The following is a 23129-nucleotide window of genomic DNA, read 5'->3' on the forward strand; positions in this document are numbered from 1 at the left end:
AAAGTTCAGCTCTGTAGTAATAGCATGTAGTAGGAAGAATGGATTTAATGACACTTCAACAAATTCCTGATGCAAACATGACACCATCTGTAAAAAAGTTGAAGTTGAAGAGAAGATGGCTTCTACAAATGGATAATGATCCTAAGAACTTTTCAAAATCCACAATAGATTACCTTGAAATGTGCAATCTGAAGGTTTTACTATAGCCCTCACAGTCCAATAATCTGAAAATCATTTAAAATCTTTGCCTAGACCTCAAAAGAGCAGTGCATGGAAGGCAACTCAGGAATCTTACAGAACTTGAACTGATACACTGCTATATATGGCAGAAGCAATCAGATGATCAAAGCTTCAAGTGCCCTAAGGGGACTATTAAATACAATGAAAAGTGAGAAAAAGTGTTCAAGAATATCTAAAAAATGATAAAACAGAAGTTCAAATCAATAATAAAAAAAACAAGGTTAGTCAGCTCACCTGATAGGGTGTAGAGCATGGAGTTCCTTGCACGAATGAGGCCAGAGCAGCTGCAGCATGAACATCAGAAAAGGAGAAATTCAGTGAGGAAAATTGAAAATATTTTTAAAACTTAGGTTTTAATTAAGCCATATAAAGAGTTCTATTTAAGAACCATTAGTAGACAGTACAAAAAAGGAGGTCACAGACCTATGCGTTTCAACGTAGTGTCTTAATCATGGTCAAATCAGTTCAAGTTTTTCCCCATTAAAAATGAAACCACACATATTTTGTTTTGCTGCATTCTTATAAGTCCAATCTATTAAAATATAAAATAAATTAATCCAATTGGTAAATGGCATAAAAAAATAAAATAATAGAATTAGAACATTGCAATAAAATGTAAGAGGTGATCAAAACATCTCATCTACCACAAAATGTTACTGTATCAGTAAAAATGTCAGCTCAGGGAACAAAAAAATAAGCCACACAGAGCCCATATTCAGAAAAATGAAAATGTTACTGGAAAATGGCCACACAAGCAAAAACATTTTAATGAGAAATTTTCGATTTTTTTATCCACTTTAATTTAAAAAAAGCTATCAATGTTTGGCACCTTGCTGATGTTCCATAAAATATTGTATTTGCAGCAAATAATATTACTTTATATCATTTATTAGTTATGTGTTACTTACATAAAGGAAGGCAAAGATTTTCAGGAGTATTTTTGCAATATTACTATTTTAACTATCCTAGTATCATGTACTGAATGTAGAGTCTATCATTATATAGGGTTTAATAATCTGATCTTTTTTGTACAGTTTTCGGCTATGAGAATAATTTGGATAAAATTCTATATTTAGTATAGTAAATTATTGAAGCTCGGATAGTGAGTAAAGAAAAGAAAGTGAATATGTTGGTCACCACTTATGATGTAGGAATTTATCACGTATTCTTCACATTTTTCTGTCTTAACAAGTAAACGAGCAAGCAGACATAGCAGACTATGCATTGTCCCTTGACCTGACAATGTTGGAGCCACCTAGCAATATAGACATTCCCAACTCGTTACACATGCCATAAAAATGAATACTGAATGTAGACAGTTCATCTTATGTTACAAAATAATACAAATTTATGTTAGCGGTTTATTGGAGCATGAGTAAACAATTTCAGCTCATTCTTTTTCGTTTTAATACCTTAACCCCCTCAATTTACTACTCCTACACAGTATGGTCAATATGTGCAATATTATACAACTTAACATTAATTTCTTTATGCTTACCAATGGCATGATTAAAGGATATCTAACATTACACTTCATCATAAAATATATCCCTTCAAACTTTGCATAGTAAATTATCGTTATTCATTGCATTTTTCAACTTATAAAATAGGCTGTTAAAGGCAATGTGTAAAACCATCGCCTCCCAAACGGCTTGTATAGTCATTCATGACTTTGAAAGCTAAATCCATCATCACCTGTATATCATCTATCTGTTACTGCATTCAAAACAAATCATTGGTTTAAATCTTAAATAGGCCATTAAATGATATGGGTGTGATGGGGCATTTTCCGAGCCCCTGTTTACAGAAGTTAATTGCTTGCCCAGCACCAGCCCCTCTAGCTTCACTGAAAGTTGACTTTCTGTGTGACATCAGGCACAAGGCAAGGAAATCAGAGAGCTATCAATTAAGATAAAGAGGCTGCTACAAGCAACCCTGTGAGGCAGAAACATAGGAAGTGCTCTGTCACACCCAGAGCACTTAACACCTCATTTTCATATAAACTGAAACGTTTATTTCTCAGGAAGGCAAAAGAGATAATGGTAGGAATGGATTTAGTTTTCAAAGACCGGTATGTCTATGTATGCAGTTTTTGGGCAGTTGGCCTTACTGACGGAATGTGAAAAATTGTGCTTTGATATATTTGTGTCTTACTATTTAAAATATGGTGATTATACATTAAAAAGACATTTACTCTTTTAAATCTTTAATTACACAAATATTTTTTTTGTGGACAGCAAGAATGTATTGTTTTGCCCAGCTACAAAGCTACAGAGTATGGGGTCATGGATCACCAAAAATCATAATATTTTTTGCAATTTCATTTTTTATAGAAAAAGTGTACATTCGGGCATTCTGAGTCTGATCTGGAAATAACTTGAAAAAGAAAGCTTTTCCTAGAACAGAAGCTGTCCTGTGCCAGTCTTTGAATTTGGTTTCAAAAGCTACGTTATTAGTGAAACGATATTGAATATGCCAAACAATGCCAAAAATGGATGCATAGTTTAAAACAATGCAATATTTCTAACTGTTTAGAAACATTTTGCAGCTGAGACTGTATCCATTTGTAATGCACCAAGGGGGGGAGACAAGAGGTTTCCTTTGACAGTCATATACTAAAGAGACTTTTTCTACATGTTCAGTATGTGTGTGATTAGCAATGACAACCTAGGTTTAAAGCAAACAAAGAAAGGAAAAGAAACAAACTGGGTGTGGAATCGCTTTCTTTAGAAAATACAATATTTCTAACTGTTTAGAAACACTTTGCAGCTGATACTGTATTCATTTGTAATGCATCACAGGGGAGTACAAGAGGTTTCCTTTGACAGTCATATACTAAAGAGACGTTTTCTACATGTTTAGTATGTGTGTGATTAGCAATGACAATCTAGGTTTAAAGCAAACAAAGGAAAAGAAACAAACTGGGTGTGGAATCGCTTTCATTACAAAAATACAAAACTGCAATCTTTTTATAAGCATTCAAAGAACATATAAATTTATTCGGCAAGTTTTGGGTTTCCAATACTCAAATGGAAAAAACAGCAATTCTGCCACTGAATTTTGCATTTTTGTTACACCATGAACCACATATTATAAATAAATTGGTATGATTACAGTATTGCCAAATCCATGTTTAAGAACTTTTAAGGACATTTAAGGACTTTTGCTGAACTTTATGCAGCATACATAAAACACACAATTGTTTAATGTTCTGTTAACATAGCCACATGGGGATTTTTTACAGGATGAATTGTATTTTCTTGGTACCATTTTGGTGCTCACTTAATTTTTGGTTTGATTTTAATTTTTTATGCATTGATATAATAAAAAACAGAACCGTTTTTGGAAGTGCATTGAACAGCAGGATGGATTGCTGCTGAGCAATCACAAAATAATACGTTTTCATGTATCCTTTAATAAGATGTATAGTAGAGGGGTTACACGGACACTAAACTTCAGGAGGGCAAATTTCCAATGGATGAGAGATGATCTTGGTGCAATTAACTGGGACGATGTCCTGAGAAATAAAAATACACAAAGAAAATGGGAGACGTTTATTAGCATCCTGGATAGGACCTGTGCACAGTATATACCGTATGGGAATCAACATATTAGAAGTAGGAGGAAACCAATATGGCTAAATAGAGCTGTATGGGGCGCAATAAGTGAAAAAAAGAAAGCATTTAGGGAATTAAAACAAGTAGGTAGTGATGAGGCATTAAATAAATATAGAAAATTAAATACATTCTGTAAAAAGCAAATCAAGGCAGCAAAGATTGATACAGAGAGACTCATTACCAGAGAGAGTAAAAATATTCTTTAACTACATAAATAGTAAAAAACTAAAAAAATGATAGTGTTGGCCCCCTTAAAAATAGTCTGGGTGAAATGGTGGATGAGGATGAGGAAAAAGCCAATATGCTAAATGACTTTTTTTCAACAGTATTTACACAAGAAAATCCCATGGCAGACAATATGATAAGTAATAACAAAAATTCCCCATTACATGTCACCTGTTTAACCCAGCAGGAAGTACGGCGGCATCTAAATGTCACTGAAATTGACAAATCTCCGGGCCCGGATGGGATACACCCCCGAGTACTGCAGGAACTAAGTACAGTCATTAATAGACCATTATTTTTAATCTTTAAAGAGTCCATAATAACAGTGTCTGAACCACAGGACTGGCGTATAGCAAATGTGGTGCCAATATTCATAAAGGGGATAAAAACTGAACTCGGAAAATATAGGCCAGTAAGCTTAACCTCTACTGTGGGTAAATTCCTGGAGGGTATTCTAAGGGATGCTATACTGGAGTATCTGAAGAGGAATAACCTCATGACCCAGTATCAGCACGGGTTTACTAGGGACCGTTCATGTCAGACTAATCTGATCAGCTTCTATGAAGAGGATAGTTACGGACTGGACCAAGGACACGCAGTGGACGTAGTGAATATGGACTTTTCAAAAGCTTTTGATAAGGTGCCACATAAAAGGTTGATGCATAAAATGAGAACAATGGGGATGGGGAAAATATGTGTTAGTGGTTTAAGAGCTGGCTCAGGGATAGGAAACAAAGGGTGGTTATTAATGGAGCACACTTGGACTGGATCAAAGTGAGAAGTGGGGTACCACAGGGGTCAGTATTGGGCCCTCCTCTTTTTTTACGTATTTATTAATGACCTTGTAGGGGGCATACAGAGAAGAATTTCAACATTTGCAGATCACACTAAACTCTGCAGGGTAATCAATACAGAGGAGGCCAATTTTATATTACAGGAGGATTTATGTAAACTAGAAGCTTGGGCTGATAAATGGCAAATGAGCTTTAATGGGGATAAATATAAGGTCATGCACTTGGCTAGAAGTAATAAGATGTTTAACTATGTGCTTAATTCGAAAACTCTTGGCAAAACCGTCAATGAAAAAGACCTGGGATTATGGGTGGATGACAAACTCACATTTAGTGGCCAATGTCAGGCAGCTGCTACAAAGGCAAATAAAATAATGGGATGCATTAAAAGAGGCATAGATGTTCATGAGGAGAACATAATTTTACCTCTGTATAAGTCACTAGTTTGACCACACTTAGAAAACTGTGTACAGTTCTGGTCTCCGGTGTATAAGAAAGACATAGCTGAACTAGAGCGGGTGCAGAGAAGAGCGACCAAGGTTATTAGAGGACTGGGGGGTCTGCAATACCAAGATAGATTATTACACTTGGGGTTATTTAGGTTGGAAAAGCGAAGGCTAAGGGGTGATCTTATTTTAATGTATAAATATATGAGGGGACAGTACAAAGACCTTTCTGATGGCCTTTCTACTCGTAGACCTGAGACAGGGACACAGGGGCATCCTCTACATCTGGAGGAAAGAAGGTTTAAGCATAATAATAGAAGCAGATTCTTTACTTTATGAGCAGTGAGACTATATAACTCTCTGCCGTATGATGTGGTAATGAGTGATTCATTACTACAATTTAAGAGGGGACTGGATGCCTTTCTTGAAAAGTATAATGTTGCAGGGTATATATATTAGATTTCTTGATAGGGCGTTGACCCAGGGAACTAATCTGATTGCCGTATGTGGAGTCGGAAAGGAATTTTTTTCCCCAGTGTGGAGCTTACTGTTTGCCACATGGGTTTTTTTTGCCTTCCTCTGGCTTAACATGTTAGAGCATGTTAGGTTAGGCTACTTTCACACTAGCGTTAACTGCAATCCGTCACAATGCGTCGTTTTGCAGAAAAAACGCATCCTGCAAAAGTGCATGCAGGATGCGTTTTTCCCCATAGACTTGTATTGACGACGCATTGCGACAGATTGCCACACGTCGCATCCGTTGTGCGACGGATGCGTCGTGCTTTGGCAGACCGTCGGGAGCAAAAAATGCTACATGTAACGTTTTTTGCTCCTGGTGGACCGCTTTTTCCGACCGGCAATGCGCGGCCAGAACTCCGCCCCCACCTCCCCGCACCTCACAATGGGGCAGCGGATGCGCCGGAGAAATGCATCTGCTGCCTCCATTGTGCAGTGCGATAAACGCTAGCGTCGGAATCTCTGCCCGATGCATTGCGACGGGGAGATTCCGACACTAGTGTGGAAGTAGCCTTAGGCTATGGGTTGAACTAGTTGGACTTAAAGTCTTCCTTCAACCTTAATAACTATGTTACTATGTTTTAAATTTTCACTTCACAACATACGTTATGCAATTTAAATAATGTATTATCTTTTGATGAGTTGATATACGGTGGTAGAACCAAAAATCCATACATATTAAAACATATTTTGTTTTGTGGGAATGTTTTATTTTTATAACATTTTGTTGAACCTATTGTAACTTTTATTAGAGGCTGCAGTGCTCTGATGGAAGGTGATTAGTGAATATATTGCTAAAGAAAGTAAGTGCTCTGATACACAGTTAAAATTGATCCACTATGAAAATAGTTCAACCTACTTTTGCCCAACCTCATTTACTAATTAATAGCTTTCAAAAGCATTGCTTTTTTTAAAAACTGTGATCACACCATTAAAAAAACAACAACAATGCATTTGAAGACTTAACTACCGACAATTAGAAAAGATTATACAGAATATTTGGTAGGCCTAATAAGAAGCAAGAAAGAAGAGATGATTTGAGTTTTGTCTACTTTGTAAATAGGATTATCTGATATGGAGCAATATTGTCTGTTAAGGATCATTTACACTGCAAGATAATCATGAACGAGTATTGTTAAAAATGTTTGTTTCACGATTATCTTGCCTTGTAAACAGGCTGACGATCAAATGATGAATGAGTTTGAACGAGTTCGTTAATTGGGTGAAATTATCTTTTAGAAAAGATCATTGTTGTCAGCAGTGCATCATTCTGTGTAATCAGGACTCTCTCTGCCAAGAAGAAATGGCAGCCTATGTGCACTGAGCGATTTGTGTGCATGGTTTGCTTTGGTCTGCCTGGGTAAACAGGCATTCAAACAACTAACCACTTAAGGCTATGTGCACATGTACAGGTTTTTTCGCGTTTTTTTCACGTTTTTTCACACTAAAAACACTATAAAAACTCATTAAAAACGCATACATTATGCATTCTATCATTTAGAATGCATTCTGCATGTTTTGTGCACATGGATGCGTTTTTTTCCGCAAAAAAAACGCATTGCGGTAAAAAAATGAGCATGTTCATTATTTTTGCGGATTTTCTGCGTTTTTCCCGCAATTCTATGCATTTGGCAAAAAACGCACAGAAACGCACCAAAAACGCGTCAAAAACGCAGCAAAATCGCGGTAAAAACACATGCAGATTTCTGGCAGAAATGTCTGGTTTTTGTCAGGAAAATTTCTGCAAGAAATCTTGACGTGTACACATTCCCTAACGGTAATAGTTTAAGATTAAGAATTGGCTATTGTCTCGTGTACGCCAATCGGTCTTTGCAAACGGACTTCACTAAGGTTTTATTCTCATTGCTTATTTAGCATAACTATACCATTTTCCACCTACACTCTTAACCATTTTACAGCACAGCTTTTTGTCATTGAATTCACATTTTACTTTTTGTTCACATGCCGCAGGTGTATAAAATCTTGCACCTAGCAATGCAGTCAGCTTTAGAAACATTTATGAAAGAATGGATAATTCTGAAGAGCTGAACTAATTTGATCATAGTACTGCATTAGGATGCCATCATTGAAACAAGCACTCATCACCTCTCCCTAACCAGCCTGCTATCGCGGATTCCCGCTGATCCTCTGCTTTTCTGGCACTGACTACTAGCCCTCTGAAATGGCCAAGTCTGACTATGCTGCACACCTGTGTTTGACCGTGTCAGCCCCAGTAGACTGGAGGGACTGAACAGAGGACAGGGCAGGGAGCTGTGGCAGCAAGACAGGTAAGGGGCGAGGCCAGTATGATATTTCATTAATTTTAGCCCTCTGTTATATTTTAGGGTGTGAAGAGTATTTTAATGGATATTTCGGCACTTTCAATTTGTATGAAATATTTCAAATTGTGTCCGATTCCCCACCCTGTAAAAATCTCCCCCATCCTGGCCCATTTCTTTGTTATCTCCAGTTCTGGCCTCCATTCTGTAATAATGTCCCACATCTCAGCTGCTTCCTGTAATATTGTCTGCCATCCTCTGCCTTTTCTTTTATATTGTCCCCCCTTCCTTTAATAATGTCCTCTGTACTAGTCCCTTCTTGTAATCATGTTACCAATCCTGGACCTCACCCTTTAATAATGTTCCCCATCCTGGCACCTTCCTGTAATAATGTCTCCCAGCCTGTAATAAACTCTCCATCCTCTGTTCCTTTCTGATATGTCACCTAACCTGGACCCCTTCCTATAATACTGTTCCCCATCCAGAGGGGCTCTTTCTGGTATAATGCCCCGCATCCTGGGACCTTTCCAGTAATAAAGTCCTAGGGGACCCCTTCAATTAATAATGTCCTCCGTTCTGCAATTATTCTGCAACTTATGTGAAAAAAAAAATTCTTATTCCTCTCCCCACTCTCATGACAATTAGCATCCTCTTCCATATCAGCAATACTGTACATTTCAGTTGAATGTAGTTCCACGGACACATAACCATTTAAAATAGGCATTTGCAGGCCCCCCTCACATACGTGTTCAGAGGTTGTAACTGCGATTGTTATACCCCTGCTTGCACAGTTAAACACAACAGGTTTTCTGGGATTAAAAAGTAGAAAAAATACAGCATTGACGCTATGTTTAAACTTAATAGCTAGAGCGCCGAAATTTTGCACATACACACTACTAACATTAGTAGTGTCAAAAAGGAGAAAACGGAGTTGATGTCCATGAATTTTAATAAATATTTATTGGTTACAAAAAATGAAAACCATAACCATAAACATACATAGATCATAATTCAAATAAGCATTAAATATAAACCTTTCTCCTTTTTGCCGCTATTTAGAGGAGCGTCAGTTTTATAATTGCAATCCAAGTATCTCCCTGGGTGGCTCCCCCACTTGGGGTGTGAGCATGGTGGAGGTTCTTAGTAAAGTATCTTCTTATTTGGTCTTTTTTGGTAACATAAGTAGTGTGTAATATGCAAAAAAAGGGGGATATGACATGGTTTACTGTATGTAAACCATGTCTCATATGCTGTCGGGTTTAGGCATGAGAAATGAAAAGCCGGCAATTGAATTACCAGCTTTTCTGCTATATCGCGCTGCAGTAAATATATAAAAAAAAAATCCCATCGACTTTGCATTCGGTTTCGTGTTTCGGCCGATCCCCGACCCCGACTTTTGAATAAGATCGGCCGATTTCACTTGACCCGACTTTTCATGAAACCCGACTCGACCTGAAAAAATGAAAAGTCGCTCAACCCTAGTAAGGACTATATGGCTGGGATAAATAGCCATTACACACCTCAGACACTGCTCATCTTGGAGAAACATTTGGATCAAATTAAAAATAATGTCATCACTTTGAATTCTTGTTCACCAGCTCCCACACATCCCCATGGACATGATGTTATATTACTACCAAACTTACATACATTTTTTTTTATTTTTTTTTTATTTTAGTAGTTCAAAAAATTTTCAGAAGATCGCAAAAACAAAATTTGTTCCGTTTCACTATTGTCTTAGACCCAAAACGTTTTTTTGCCCACAATGTCGCTGTGTAATGTCTTATTTTCCAAGTGATGAGAAGCAGTTTTTATTGATACCATTTTGGGGTGAATACAACTATTTGATCATTTTTATTTCATTTTTGTCGGAAAGTGCAAAAGCAAAAAAAAAAATAATTCTGGACTTATCATTGCTTTTAATTTTCTGCCTTTAACGTACAGTTTTAATATTTTTTTTATTTTGATAAACTTGAAGATGTCTCTGCCAGAGATAACATCATTCTGTTGTATTTGCTTGAAGGCAAAGGAGTGATCTGTGTCTGGTAGTACTATGTCCGGACAACTATTGCTGGTGGTGGTGGTGGTGATGATGTTTTACTTCTTTCACACTACCCCTTTCATTGTCATTGACACTTATTCTCCTAAAATATATTTTAGACAGTACTATAGTTACACTTTTCTGCAGCCAAATTGGATCAGAGACAAATACAGTTGAACCCAACTAATTTTATGGTGCTGAAAACGGAAATTATTCTAAATATGCTGATTGACTCTAATTTTCAAAGTCGAGAGGAGATTGTAATTACTCATGACACCTTTCATACAGGTTTCTTGAAAAATTCTGTGTTTATTATGTCATCATTACTGTATTGTTAGTAGCTAAACTATTACATCATCTATTTAGTCTATCGAGCTTTCAGTATTCAATCATCTTAGGGTGGCCAATGAAAAAATGCCAACTCAGCTCCAATGACATAATCCTAATTACAGTGTTATCACCTACTTTTATAAATGCTCTCTGTGTAAGAAACAGAGTTTTAAGATTTAATATCTTAAAAACATGTCAATATGCTAAGAAACTATGTTTATTCAGATATGCCTCGTTCTTGCATTAACAAAAAGGTAAGTTTTTGCTGCATAAGCGGAGAAGTCACTTTTGCGTCACATCGGCGAAACTTGACTACTATGATAAGTAAAGCCTACAGCCTGCATTCTGGCTGAAAAATATGAGTTCAGGACAAGAATTCTGCTCAACACATACGCTGCAATAGATGTGCATCACATCTTAGCCAGTTGTTGCATAGGAAGAGGCAATCTCTGTCTTTTACAGTCCAAATGATCTGGAGAGAGCCAACCAATCACACTACTAATTGCTATTTCTGCATGGTGCCCCCCATTAGGAAAGGAATTTCAAGGAAGAAGAGGTGGACTTTATAGTAGCATCTGAAAAGTGCCCAGTACCACACAAAGAACTCCATTTACAAAAGCACTAGAAAGATTTTCAGTAGAGTCAAGTGAAGAAGAAGAGAGCGCTTGGTGTCATGAAGCCAGCAACCTCAACTGAAGCACTCCTTATAACATGAATTGAACTGAACAATCTTGTTAGAGATTTGAATCTGCAAGATTGTGCTCTTAGGTTCAAGGCTACAGCAATGGAATCTCGCAGTACTTAATGTTAGGATTTCTTTGCTCCATAATCGTGATAAAGATCTTGTCTAATACTCCTTCATGGAGGGCAATCTTGTGACATGCAACAACATTAGCAGTATAAGGGAAGCTCTGAATATAAGTTAAAATACAGTGAAATAGAGACTTTTCATTGATTTGTCCATAACAATCCTCTACATCTGATCAAAAATCATGTTTAAGATGTTGTATGACGTATCAGGGCTCTGATCACAGCAGGCTTACATCGTTCCCTCTCCCATCTCGTCTTAATTGAAACTTCAATTCCAAGCTCTAAATGCTGGGCCACACCCTGGTACCTCATGCATGGGCCATGGCTGACTGCTTCTATCCCATTATAACAGGTTCTACTGTGGTTCAATTGATCAGTCAAATACCTGTGTTGCTATTCCTACATTTTTCTATAATATGTAAACATATGACCCAGACCCATTACCTCACTCTCGGGATGGGTAAGGGTATGTGCACACGTCAGGATTATTTCCTGACAAAATCCTGAGAATTCTGCCAGAAATCTGCGTCTTTTTTCGCGTGGATTTCTCGCGGAATTTGCGCGTTTTTTGCGCGGATTTTGCGCGGATTTTTTGCGGAATTTTTGCGGATTTTTTTTTTTTCCTGAATGACCTTTTTGCGGGATGCGTTTTTTTTTGCGGAAAAAAACGCTAACATCTGCACAAAAAATGCGGAATGCATTCTAAATGATAGGATGCATAATGTTAGCGTTTTTACCGGATTTATAGCGTTTTTATGGCGAAAATCCGCAAAAAAACACTCAGCTCAATATCTAAACATACTGATCAACCAAGCAATTATTAAACTGCACAATAAATCAAAAGAGTGTTGTTGTTTTTTTTAATAAAAAGTTATAACTTTATTACTGCAATACAATACACACATTGAATTAAAATAATGCCTCAAAACCGTAGAAACAATGTATGACGGCAGGAAAGCGTAATGAAGATTAAAGTGATAGCAGGTACGTATTAAATTACACTATGAACACCTCTTGATTTGAATAGACTTGATGATAGAGCATACTGAGAAAATATCTCTATTATATCTGCAGTATATTTGACAAAATATCCACTTGGAATTTTGATTTGCTTATATGTCCCATTAATGAATTCCAAGTGGATATTATGTCCTTTTAATAAATTCCAAGTGGATATTCTGTCAAATATACTGCAGATTTAATAGAGATACCGTATATACTCGAGTATAAGCCGACCCGAGTATAAGCCGACCCCCCTAATTTTGCCACAAAAAACTGGGAAAACTTATTGACTCGAGTATAAGCCTATGGTGGAAATGCAGCAACTACCGGTGAATTTCAAAAATAAAAATAGATCATTATTTCCCCATAGCTGTGCCATATAGTGCTCTACACCATTCATATTTCCCCATAGCTGTGCCCCATATAGTGCTCTGCACCGTTCACTGTGCCCCCTAACTGTGCCATATACAGTGCTCTGCACCGTTCACTGTGCCCCATAGCTGTGCCATATACGGTGCTCTGCACCGTTCATTGTGCCCCCTAGCTGTGCCATATACGGTGCTCTGCACCGTTCACTGTGCCCCCTAGCTGTGCCTTATACGGTGCTCTGCACCGTTCATTGTGCCCCCTAGCTGTGCCTTATACGGTGCTCTGCACCGTTCACTGTGCCCCCTAGCTGTGCCTTATACGGTGCTCCGCACCGTTCACTGTGCCCCCTAGCTGTGCCATATAGTGCTCTGCACCGTTCATTGTGCCCCCTAGCTGTGCCTTATACGGTGCTCTGCACCGTTCATTGTGCCCCCTAGCTGTGCCTTATACGGTGCTCTGCACAGTTCATTGTGCCCCCTAGCTGTGCCTTATACGGTGCTCTGCACCGTTCACTGTGCCCCCTAGCTGTGCCATATACGGTGCTCTGCACCGTTCATTGTGCCCCCTAGCTGTGCCTTATACGGTGCTCTGCACCGTTCATTGTGCCCCCTAGCTGTGCCTTATACGGTGCTCTGCACCGTTCACTGTGCCCCCTAGCTGTGCCTTATACGGTGCTCTGCACCGTTCATTGTGCCCCCTAGCTGTGCCATATACAGTGCTCTGCACCGTTCACTGTGCCCCATAGCTGTGCCATATACGGTGCTCTGCACCGTTCACTGTGCCCCCTAGCTGTGCCTTATACGGTGCTCTGCACCGTTCACTGTGCCCCATAGATGCTCCACATTAATCTGTGCTGCCGCTGCAATAATAAAAAAAAAACACATACTCACCTCCCTTGATTGCAGCTCCCAGCGTCTCGTTCCGGCGCCTCCATCTTCCCAGCGTCTCTGCTCTGACTAATCAGGCAGAGGGCGCCGCGCACACTATATGTGTCATCGCGCCCTCTGCCTGATCAGTCAGAGAGCGCAGACGCCGGGAAGATGGAGGCGCCGGCCGGGAAGATGGAGCGGCGCCCGGCGGCTGGAACGAGGACAGGTGAATATAACATACTCACCTAGTCCTGGCGATCCTCGCGCTGTCCCCTCCTGTCTTCGGTGCCGCAGCTTCTTTCTCTATCAGCGGTCACCGGCACCGCTGATTAGAGAAATGAATAAGCGGCTCCGCCCCTATGGGAGGTGGAGCCGCTTATTCATTTCTGTAATGAGCGGTCCCACGTGACCGCTGAAGAGAGGAAGAAGCTGCAGCGCCGAAGCCCGTGGGACGGCAGGGACAGCGCGAGGATCGCTGGGACTAGGTAAGTATACCCCAGCGCCCTCAGCCCCTCACCTGCCGACCCCACCGCTACCGTGACTCGAGTATAAGCCGAGGGGGGCACTTTCAGCCCTAAAATTTGGGCTGAAAATCTCGGCTTATACTCGAGTATATACGGTATTTTCTCAGTATGCTCTATCATCAAGCCTAACAAATCAAGAGGTGTTCATAGTGTAATTTAATACGTACCTGCTATCACTTTATTCTTCATTACGCTTTCCTGCCGTCATACATTGTTTCTACGGTTTTGAGGCATTATTTTAATTCAATGTGTGTATTGTCTTGTAGTAATAAAGTTATAACTTTTTATAAAAAAAAAACAACAATACTCTTTTGATTTAACGTGCAGTTTAATAATTGCTTGGTTGATCAGTATGTTTAGATTTTTCTATAATAGTAGTATATGAAACTGATGTTTGCACCAGCTCAGTGTAGTCCTTAACCACTAGGTCCTCATTGAAACTTCAATTCAAAGCTGTAAATTCTGGGCCAGGCCCTGATACCTCATGCATAGCCCATGACTGACTGCTGTCGTGCCATTTGCAAATTTCTACTGTGGGTCGATTGATGCCACTTTTCCTGGTGTCTGCACCTAACTTTAGTCATTTGGAAAGCTTTTTGTCACCCATTAAGGAGTTGTCTATGTATTTGGTTTTACCTCCCATTGAATCTAATGGGGTTCCGGAATGTTATGTCAACCGTTCGGCGAACGGAGGTCCATTCAGCTAACAGAGGTCTGTTCAGCAAATCCGTACCGAACTTTGAAAGGTTAGCTTATCTCTAATCTCCAGTGCTTTAAAATGGAAAGCCAAACTAGAGAGACATGGAAGAAAATGGAAGACAACCATTAAAATGGATAGAAGAATAACCAGAATGGCAAAGGCTCAGCTAATGATCAGCTTCAGGATGATTAAAGACAGTCTCAAGTTACTGCTGAGTACGGTGACAGTTAGGAGATACCTGTGGCAGCTAATATCTTAGCAAGAAGTCCCTGCAAAGTTCCACAGTTAAAAAAAAATTGTGACATTACTTTGGCTGATTCAGCTTGCCAAAGAACACATGAACTGACCTAAAGAGAAATAGACGAGCATTTTTTGAGCTGAAAGCAAAATTGTTATTTTTGGGTTCAAGGGCCACAGCCAGTTTGTTAGATGACCCACAAACTCTGCATTCAAGCCACATTACACTCTGAAGACAGTGAAGAAAGGTGGTGCGAGCAAGCATCGTGATATGGGGATGTTTCTCTTACTATGGTGCTGGACCTATTTACCGCATACCAGGGATCATGGACTTGTTTGCATATATTAAAACACTTGAAGAGGTCATTTTGCCTTACGCTGAAAAGGATATGCCCTTGAAATTGGTGTTTAAACTAGACAAGACCCTAAACGCACCAGTGAATGAGCAAAATCTTGGTTCCAGTCCTACAAAATTGAGGTTATAGAATGTTCAGCCCAATCTCTGGACCTTAATCCGATAGAACACATGGGGAGTGACATCAAAATTAGTAATTAGTCCTACCGGTAATTGTATTTCCAGGAGTCCATCATGACAGCATGTCAGGAGATAGTCATAATTATCCTTTAGGACAGGAAACACTCGAGAGGTTAAAACCCCTCTCAAATTTGGTCTATGGACGCTCCTGCTCTCTCAGCATCCTATTTCAGAATCCTATCTGGAGGAGCTACAGGATCTTAGGGATATCTGGCAGGATGACTCTGCAATGGATTCTCCCATACCGTATATGAGCCGAACTTTGTCCTGATTTTGGAAGTGATGGCTGATGTTACTGGTTTTCTGTTTGCTTGCATACTTATTACCTTCTGTGAAAGCCCATTGGAGCTTAGGATGTGCCTCTCAGTATCCAAGGTTCTAGTTGTAGACTGCGGGCGTCCTGATGTAGAAGGGGACCCTGATACAGCAGGTTGTATCTGTCTGATAGGAGAACTGGAGTTTCCAGGGTCATGTGGTGTAACAACGGGAATCAACCTCTCTTGGGTCAAAGGTGGACCACCAATATCATTGTGGCTCAGTCTTCTTGAATCTTCCTTAGGACTCCTGATAAAAGGGGAATGGGGGAATGCATAGAGGAGATCTGCTTCCCAACTTTGGGACAAAGCATCTACCCATTCTGGGTTATCTCCTGAGTTTAAAGAAAAAAATCTTGCTACCTTCACATTCTTCCGCATTGCGAACAGGTCTGTGAATGGAACCCTCCATCTGGAGAAAAACTTCCTGATTTAGTTCGCATTAGGAGGCCCAAAGACTTTCTCTGCTGAGTAAGTCTGCCACTCTGTTCTTGGAACCCTTGAGATGGAGCACTGAGATAGAAGTAAGTGTCCTCTCTGCCCATTGGAATATTTGCCCTGCCTGGGCCTGAAGGAGTTGGCCTTTCGGACCATTCTGATAACATAGGAAGGACACCGTCGTGACATTGTCTAAAAAGATCTTGATATGACGATTCCTGATTGTATCCTGACATCATTGCAGAGCCTCCCAGACTGCTTTCAACTCCCTGTAGTTGGATGACTTTCCTTGCTCTTCTGGGGCCCATGTACCCTGAAGGTAACAACCTTCCACTTCTGCTCCCCAGCCTACCTGGCTGGCATTGGTGGTAATACTGATGTAAGGGAATAGATCTCATGGCACTCCTTCCTGAAGACTTCTCAGAGATGTCCACCATGACAGGGAGTATCTCAGACCCGCCGAGATCTTTATCCTTCTGTCTAGCACTAATGGCCGACAAGACTGTTTCTTGTAAATGCCTTGAGTGGGCTGGACTCCAGCGTATGTTGTTATAGACCAAACAAAAACAGACCTAAAATTTAGCTTTTAATTTTGTACCTCTAAAAAATAGATTAAAATCACACACATACAGTATATGTGTGGCAGCGCAACGCTTTCCCCAAGGGTGACAACCTCCACTGCCAGGAAGAGAAACGGCGTATCAGGATTCTGTTCCCCTAGATTATTTTCACAAATTACTATATTTTGACCTGGTGTCTGAATATATAGCACCTATGTCGGATCCACTCACTGATATATGTGAGTGTTTTTACGCTTTTTTTAGCGGCACAAAATGAAAACCTAATTTTTTGGTCTGTTTTTTTTTATCTTTAACTTGGATGCAAGACCTCTATTTATCTACTTGGTCTTTTGACTCCAGTGTACACTCAGAATACAGGATGTCATTAGGCCTAAAATATTCATAGCGTATCTGATGGTGACTATCCTTTTCCCCTGGAAGATCCGGATCCTGTTCTCGACCTCCACCTGTTTCGAGGCAGGCAGGGAAGATATTCTGGGATGTAAATTGATGAGGACTCCTAGAATCACATTCTGAGTATCTGATCTGACATCGAACTTCTCCCAGTTGATACACCAACCTAGGGTTCTTAGAGTGCTGATCGTTTGGGCAAGCTGTTGCCTGAGGAGGATGGATGAGTCCGCTACCAACAGGATATCATCCAGATAGGGAATTATGATAATTCCTTTCTTCCTCAGGAATGCTGCTACCTTCATCATTATCTTTGTAAAGATACGTGGTGCTGAGGAAAGGCCGAAAGGTAGGCACTTGAACTGGAAGTGATGGACTAACCCTTGATGCTCTAGCGCAAACCTCAGGAACTCCTGGTGGGTGGGATGAATAGGGACATGATAGTAGGCGTCCCTTAAGTCTAGTGTACACATAGCTGACTCCTTCCTTATTGGGGGGATTCAAGATCTTAATGTCTCCGTTTTGAACCTCCTGCACCTGACAAATTGATTTAGGAGTTTTAGATTTACAATGGTACGGTATTTGCCAAAAGGCTTTTCTTTATGGAAAAAAGGGTAGAATAATGACCCTGACCTATTTCCGAAAGAGGTACCTGATTGGCCCCAATTTTTGGAGATCTCTGATATCCCTCAAGAGTCTTTTTGATGCAGAAAGAGATTGAGGTCTGGTGATACAAAACTGTTGAGGGGGGAAATGGAAAACTCTGTCTGGTAACCTTCCCTGTTATGATCTGGTGGCCTAGGAGCAGCATGAGATGTACTCTGGAGAAGGTGTTACCTGTACCGACCGCAAACCCTGAACTTAGCAGCGCAACTAGAAGTAGCCGTGGGGGGTACCTAACACTCCCTAGACCCCTCGACACAGCCTAAGAACTAACTTCCCCTAAAGACAGAAACAGGAAACCTATCTTGCCTCAGAGAAAATACCCAAAGGATAGACAGCCCCCCACAAATATTGACTGTGAGAGGAGAGGGAAATAACATACGCAGACATGAAATTAGGATTTAGCATAGGAGGCCATACTAGCTAAAAAGAAAGAATAGAACAGAGTACTATGTGGTCAGTATTAAAATACTAGAAAATATCCACCACAGAAAATACAAAACACCACATCTGACTAAAGACATGGAGGGTATATCTGCATCTCCAGAGACACAGCTTGGCTGCAAAAAATCCATCACAGACAAAGCTGGACAAGACAAAACATGAAAATGCACAGAACTATAAGGTCCACAGCAGGAGGACAGCAAAAACAAAGCCAGGACTTATCTTTGTAGAAAAGCACAGCAAACAGGAGAGACCAGAAGGGATGTGAATCCTCCAAAAACAATGGACAACTGCCACTGACTAAAGGATAAAGCAGGGCTAAATAGCCCAGCCCAAATTGCAAAAAATAGATACACCTGATAAATGCTGCGATCCAACTACCGCAGCACTACCACTTATAACCACCGGAGGGAGCCCAAGAGCAGAATTCACAACACTTCCCCTATGGTCCACAGGATCAATTGGCTGATTGTAATGGTCTGCCACTGCGAAAGGAAACCCTGCAGTCTCTACCCACCTTTTTGGCATTAGGGTTTTCTCGATGGGCCAGAAGGAAACTATCTACCTCTATCTGTCTTGGGGTAACTCCACCTTCCAGTCTTCCTTTTCCCTTTGTAGTTCTGTTAATGAGATTGACATGGGACATATTGCATTCGAAAGAACTGATATCTTTTAATATTTTCCCCTGGGAGCCCTTTTTTATCATCATAGGCCCACTAGAACGCACGACCATACTTGCGACCCAAAAGTCTTGACCGGCTACTGCAACAAGGCGGAAGTTGGGAGCTCTGTCCTGCTCCATAGACTGGCTAAGGGACCCCCGCCAGTGAGGTATCAGTCTGGAGCCTCTTGACGGCGGGGATGGGAAGAGCTCAAGGCTCTTCTGATCCCCCTGAGTTCACAAGTAAGCTACTTTATTCATCTTGTGCTTCTTCCTCTCAGTGCTCTGTCCTGCTAGGGACAGGAAAAACACTGAGAACGAGATGTAGAGGGGGCATCTAACTTCTCGTGCGTTTCCTGTCCCTAGAGGATTAGTAGGAATACCTCCTGACATGCTGTCAAGAGGGACATCCTGGGAAAATTCTGTTTCTGAGGCAAAGCCAACAAATGACAGAAATTGTGGGACATAGTCAAATCATCCTGGGCTGAAATAACAATTGATAGGTGCCAGAATTTGGTTGACTCTATGCCACATAGATGTGAAGCAGTTCTAAAAAACGGTGGGTATAAAACTAAATAGTTGGTTAGTGATTCACAGGAATGCTAAAGCCTCAAAAAATAGTACATATTGTGAGTTTGTAAAGACAAATGCAGAGGGAATCGGGGGAAGTCGGGAGCTCTGTCCTGCTCCACCGACTGGCTAAGGGACCCCCGCCCAGTGAGGTATCAGTCTGGAGCCTCTTGACAGCGGGGATGGGAAGAGCTCAAGGCCCCTCTGATCCCCCTGAGCTCACAAGTAAGCTACTTCATTCATCTGGTGCTTCTTCCTCTCAGTGCTCTGTCCTGCTAGGGACAGGAAAAACACTGAGAACGAGATGGAGAGGGGGCTTTTAACCTCTCGTGCATTTCCTGTCCCTAGAGGATTAGTAGGACTACCTCCTGACATGCTGTCAAAAGGGACATCCTGGGAAAATTCTGTTTTTGAGGCAAAGCCAACAAATGCCAGAAATTGTGGGACATAGTCAAATCACCCTGGGCTGGGATAACAATTGACAGGTGCCAGAAGTTGGTTGACTCTATGCAACATAGATGTGAAGCAGTTCTAAAAAACGGTGGGTATACAACTAAATATTAGGTTAGTGATTCACAGGAATGCTAAAGCTTCAAAAAATAGTACATATTCTGAGTTTGTAAAGACAAACGCAGACACTGCTTTTATTAGAAAAGCTCAATGTTCATTTTTTCCTATTTTCTGTAAAGTAGTTAAAAATTATATACATTTCTCTTCATGTTTTGAATTAGAAAACAGTGTGCAATGTTTCCAATGCTGGAAATAAAAACTAGTATAAAGAATTTGTGACTAACGCATGATTTTAAACACTATTGCAAGTCATGGTAATATGAAAATAACACTGTTTTAAAGAAACATCTTGGATCTTGGATTTCCACAACTGACCATAGCTGTTATTAAACTCTCAAATGTTTAGTGCTCAGAGTATGGAGTCTAAGTCTTCCATCTCTTTAAAAGGAGTGAGCTCATTTTTTCAAGTGAGAAATTACAACAGTGACATCTACTGTTCAAAAATAATTAATACTCAGTTTGGTCCAATTTTGCAGATGGGTCTACTTAAAATACATCTTTTCCTGACAATAAAAAAAAGTATTGGCAAGCTCCCAAAATGCACAACATTTACTGTAAACCTTTAAAGTTATTTTTTAATAACAAAAATAAGTAAAGTATTAACATGAGAATGGTCAGACAAATCATAGGATCATGTTAGAATCGTACCTATTCCATCTTACACCGACAACCCCTGGCAAAAATGTTGGAATCACCAACCTTGGAGGATGTTCGTTCAGTTGCTTAATTTTGTAGAAAAAAAGCAGATCACAGACATGGCACAAAACTAAAGTCATTTCAAATGACAACTTTCTGGTTTTAATAAACAATAAAAGAAATGAAGAACAAAAAAATGTTGCAGTCAGTAATGGTTACTTTGTTAGAACAAGCAGAGGGAAAAATTATGGACTCACTCAATTCTGAGGAAAAAATTATGGAATCACCCTCTAAATTTTCATTCCCAAAACTAACACCTGCATCAAATTAGATCTGCTTGCTATTCTGCATCTAAAAAGGAGTGACCACACCTTGGAGAGCTATTGCACCAAGTGGACTGACATGATTCATGGCTCCAACACGAGAGATGTCAATTGAAACAAAGGAGAGGATTATCAAACTCTTAAAAGTGGGTAAATCATCACACAATGTTGCAAAAGATGTTGGTTGTTCACAGTCAGCTATGTTTAAAATCTGGACCAAATACAAACAACATGGGAAGGTTGTTAAAGGCAAACATACTTGTAGTCCAAGGAAGATATCAAAGCGTCAAGACCAGAAACTTAAAGCAACATGTCTCCAAAACAGGAAATGCACAACAAAACAAATGAGGAGCGCATTGGAGGAAACTGGAGTCAACGTCTGTGACCGAACTGTAAGAAAACGCCTAAAGGAAATGGGATTTACATATAGAAAAGCTAAATGAAAGCCATCATTAACACCTAAACAGAAAAAAACAAGGTTACAATGGGCTAAGGAAAAGCAATCGTGGACTGTGGATGACTGGATGAAAGTCAAATTCAGTGATGAATCGCGAATCTGCATTGGGCAAGGTGATGATGCTGGAGCTTTTGGTTGCTGCCTTTCCAATGAGATTTATAAAGATGACTGCCTGAAGAGAACATGCAAATGTCCACAGTCATTGATGATATGCGGCTGCATGTCAGGTAAAGGCACTGGGGAGATGGTTGTCATTACATCTTCAATAAATACACAAGTTTATGTTGATATTTTTGACACTTTTCTTATTCCATCAACTGAAAGAATTTTTGGGGATGCTGAAATCATTTTTCAAGATGATAATGCATCCTGCCATAGAGCAAAAACTGTTAAACATTCCTTGAAAATAGACACATAAGGTCGTGGCCGGCAAATAGTCCGGATCTCAATCCAATTGAAAATCTTTGGTGGAAGTTGAAGAAAATGGTCCATGACAAGACTCCAACCTGCAACGCTGATCTGCCAACAGCAATCAGAGAAAGTTGGAGCCAGATTGATGAAGAGTACTGTTTGACACTCATTAAGTCCATGCCTCAGAGACTGCAAGCTGTAATAAAAGCCAGAGGTGGTGCAACAAAATGCTAGTGATGCTGTGGAGTGTTTTTTTGTTTGTTTGTTTTTCATGATTCCACAATTTTTTCCTCAGAATTGAGTGATTCCATAATTTTTTCTCTCTGCTTGTTCTAAAAAAGAAACCATTACTGACTACAACATTTTTTGCTATTGATTTCTTTTAGTGTTTATTATAGCCAGAAAGTTGTCATTTGAAATGACTTTAGTTTTGTGCCATGTCTGTGATCTGCTTTTTTTCTACAAAATTAAACAACTGAATGAACATCCTCCAAGGCCGGTGATTCCATAATTTTTGCCAGGGGTTCTACAGTGCCTTGCGAAAGTATTCGGCCCCCGGGAACTTTTCAACCTTTTCCCACATATCATGCTTCAAACATAAAGATACCAAATGTAAAAGTTTTGGTGAAGAATCAACAACAAGTGGAACACAATTGTGAAGTTGAATGAAAATTATTGGTTATTTTACATTTTTTGGAAATTCAAAAACTGAAAAGTGGAGCGTGCAATATTACTCGGTCCCTTTAACTTAAAGGGAACCTGTCACTCCCAATATCGAAGGTGAGCTAAGCCCACCAGCATCAGGGGCTTATCTACAGCATTCTGTAATGCTGTAGATAAGCCACCGATATATCCTGAAAGATGAGCAAAAGAGGTTAGATTATACTCCCCCAGGGGTGGTCCTGGTATGATGGGCGTCGTGGTCCTGTCCGGGGCCTCCCATCTTCTTACGATGACATCCTCTTCTTGTATTTACGCTGCAGCTCTTGCGCGGGCGTACTTTGTCTGCCTTCTTGAGGGCAGAGCAAAGTACTGCAGTGCGCAGGCGCCGGGCCTCTCTGACCTTTCCCCGCGCCTGCGCACTGCAGTACTTTGTTCTGCCCTCAACAGGGCAGACAAAGTATGCCTGCGCCAGTGCCG

The sequence above is a fragment of the Ranitomeya imitator genome, chromosome 2, assembly GCF_032444005.1.
Source record: "Ranitomeya imitator isolate aRanImi1 chromosome 2, aRanImi1.pri, whole genome shotgun sequence".
Lineage (NCBI taxonomy): Eukaryota > Metazoa > Chordata > Amphibia > Anura > Dendrobatidae > Ranitomeya > Ranitomeya imitator.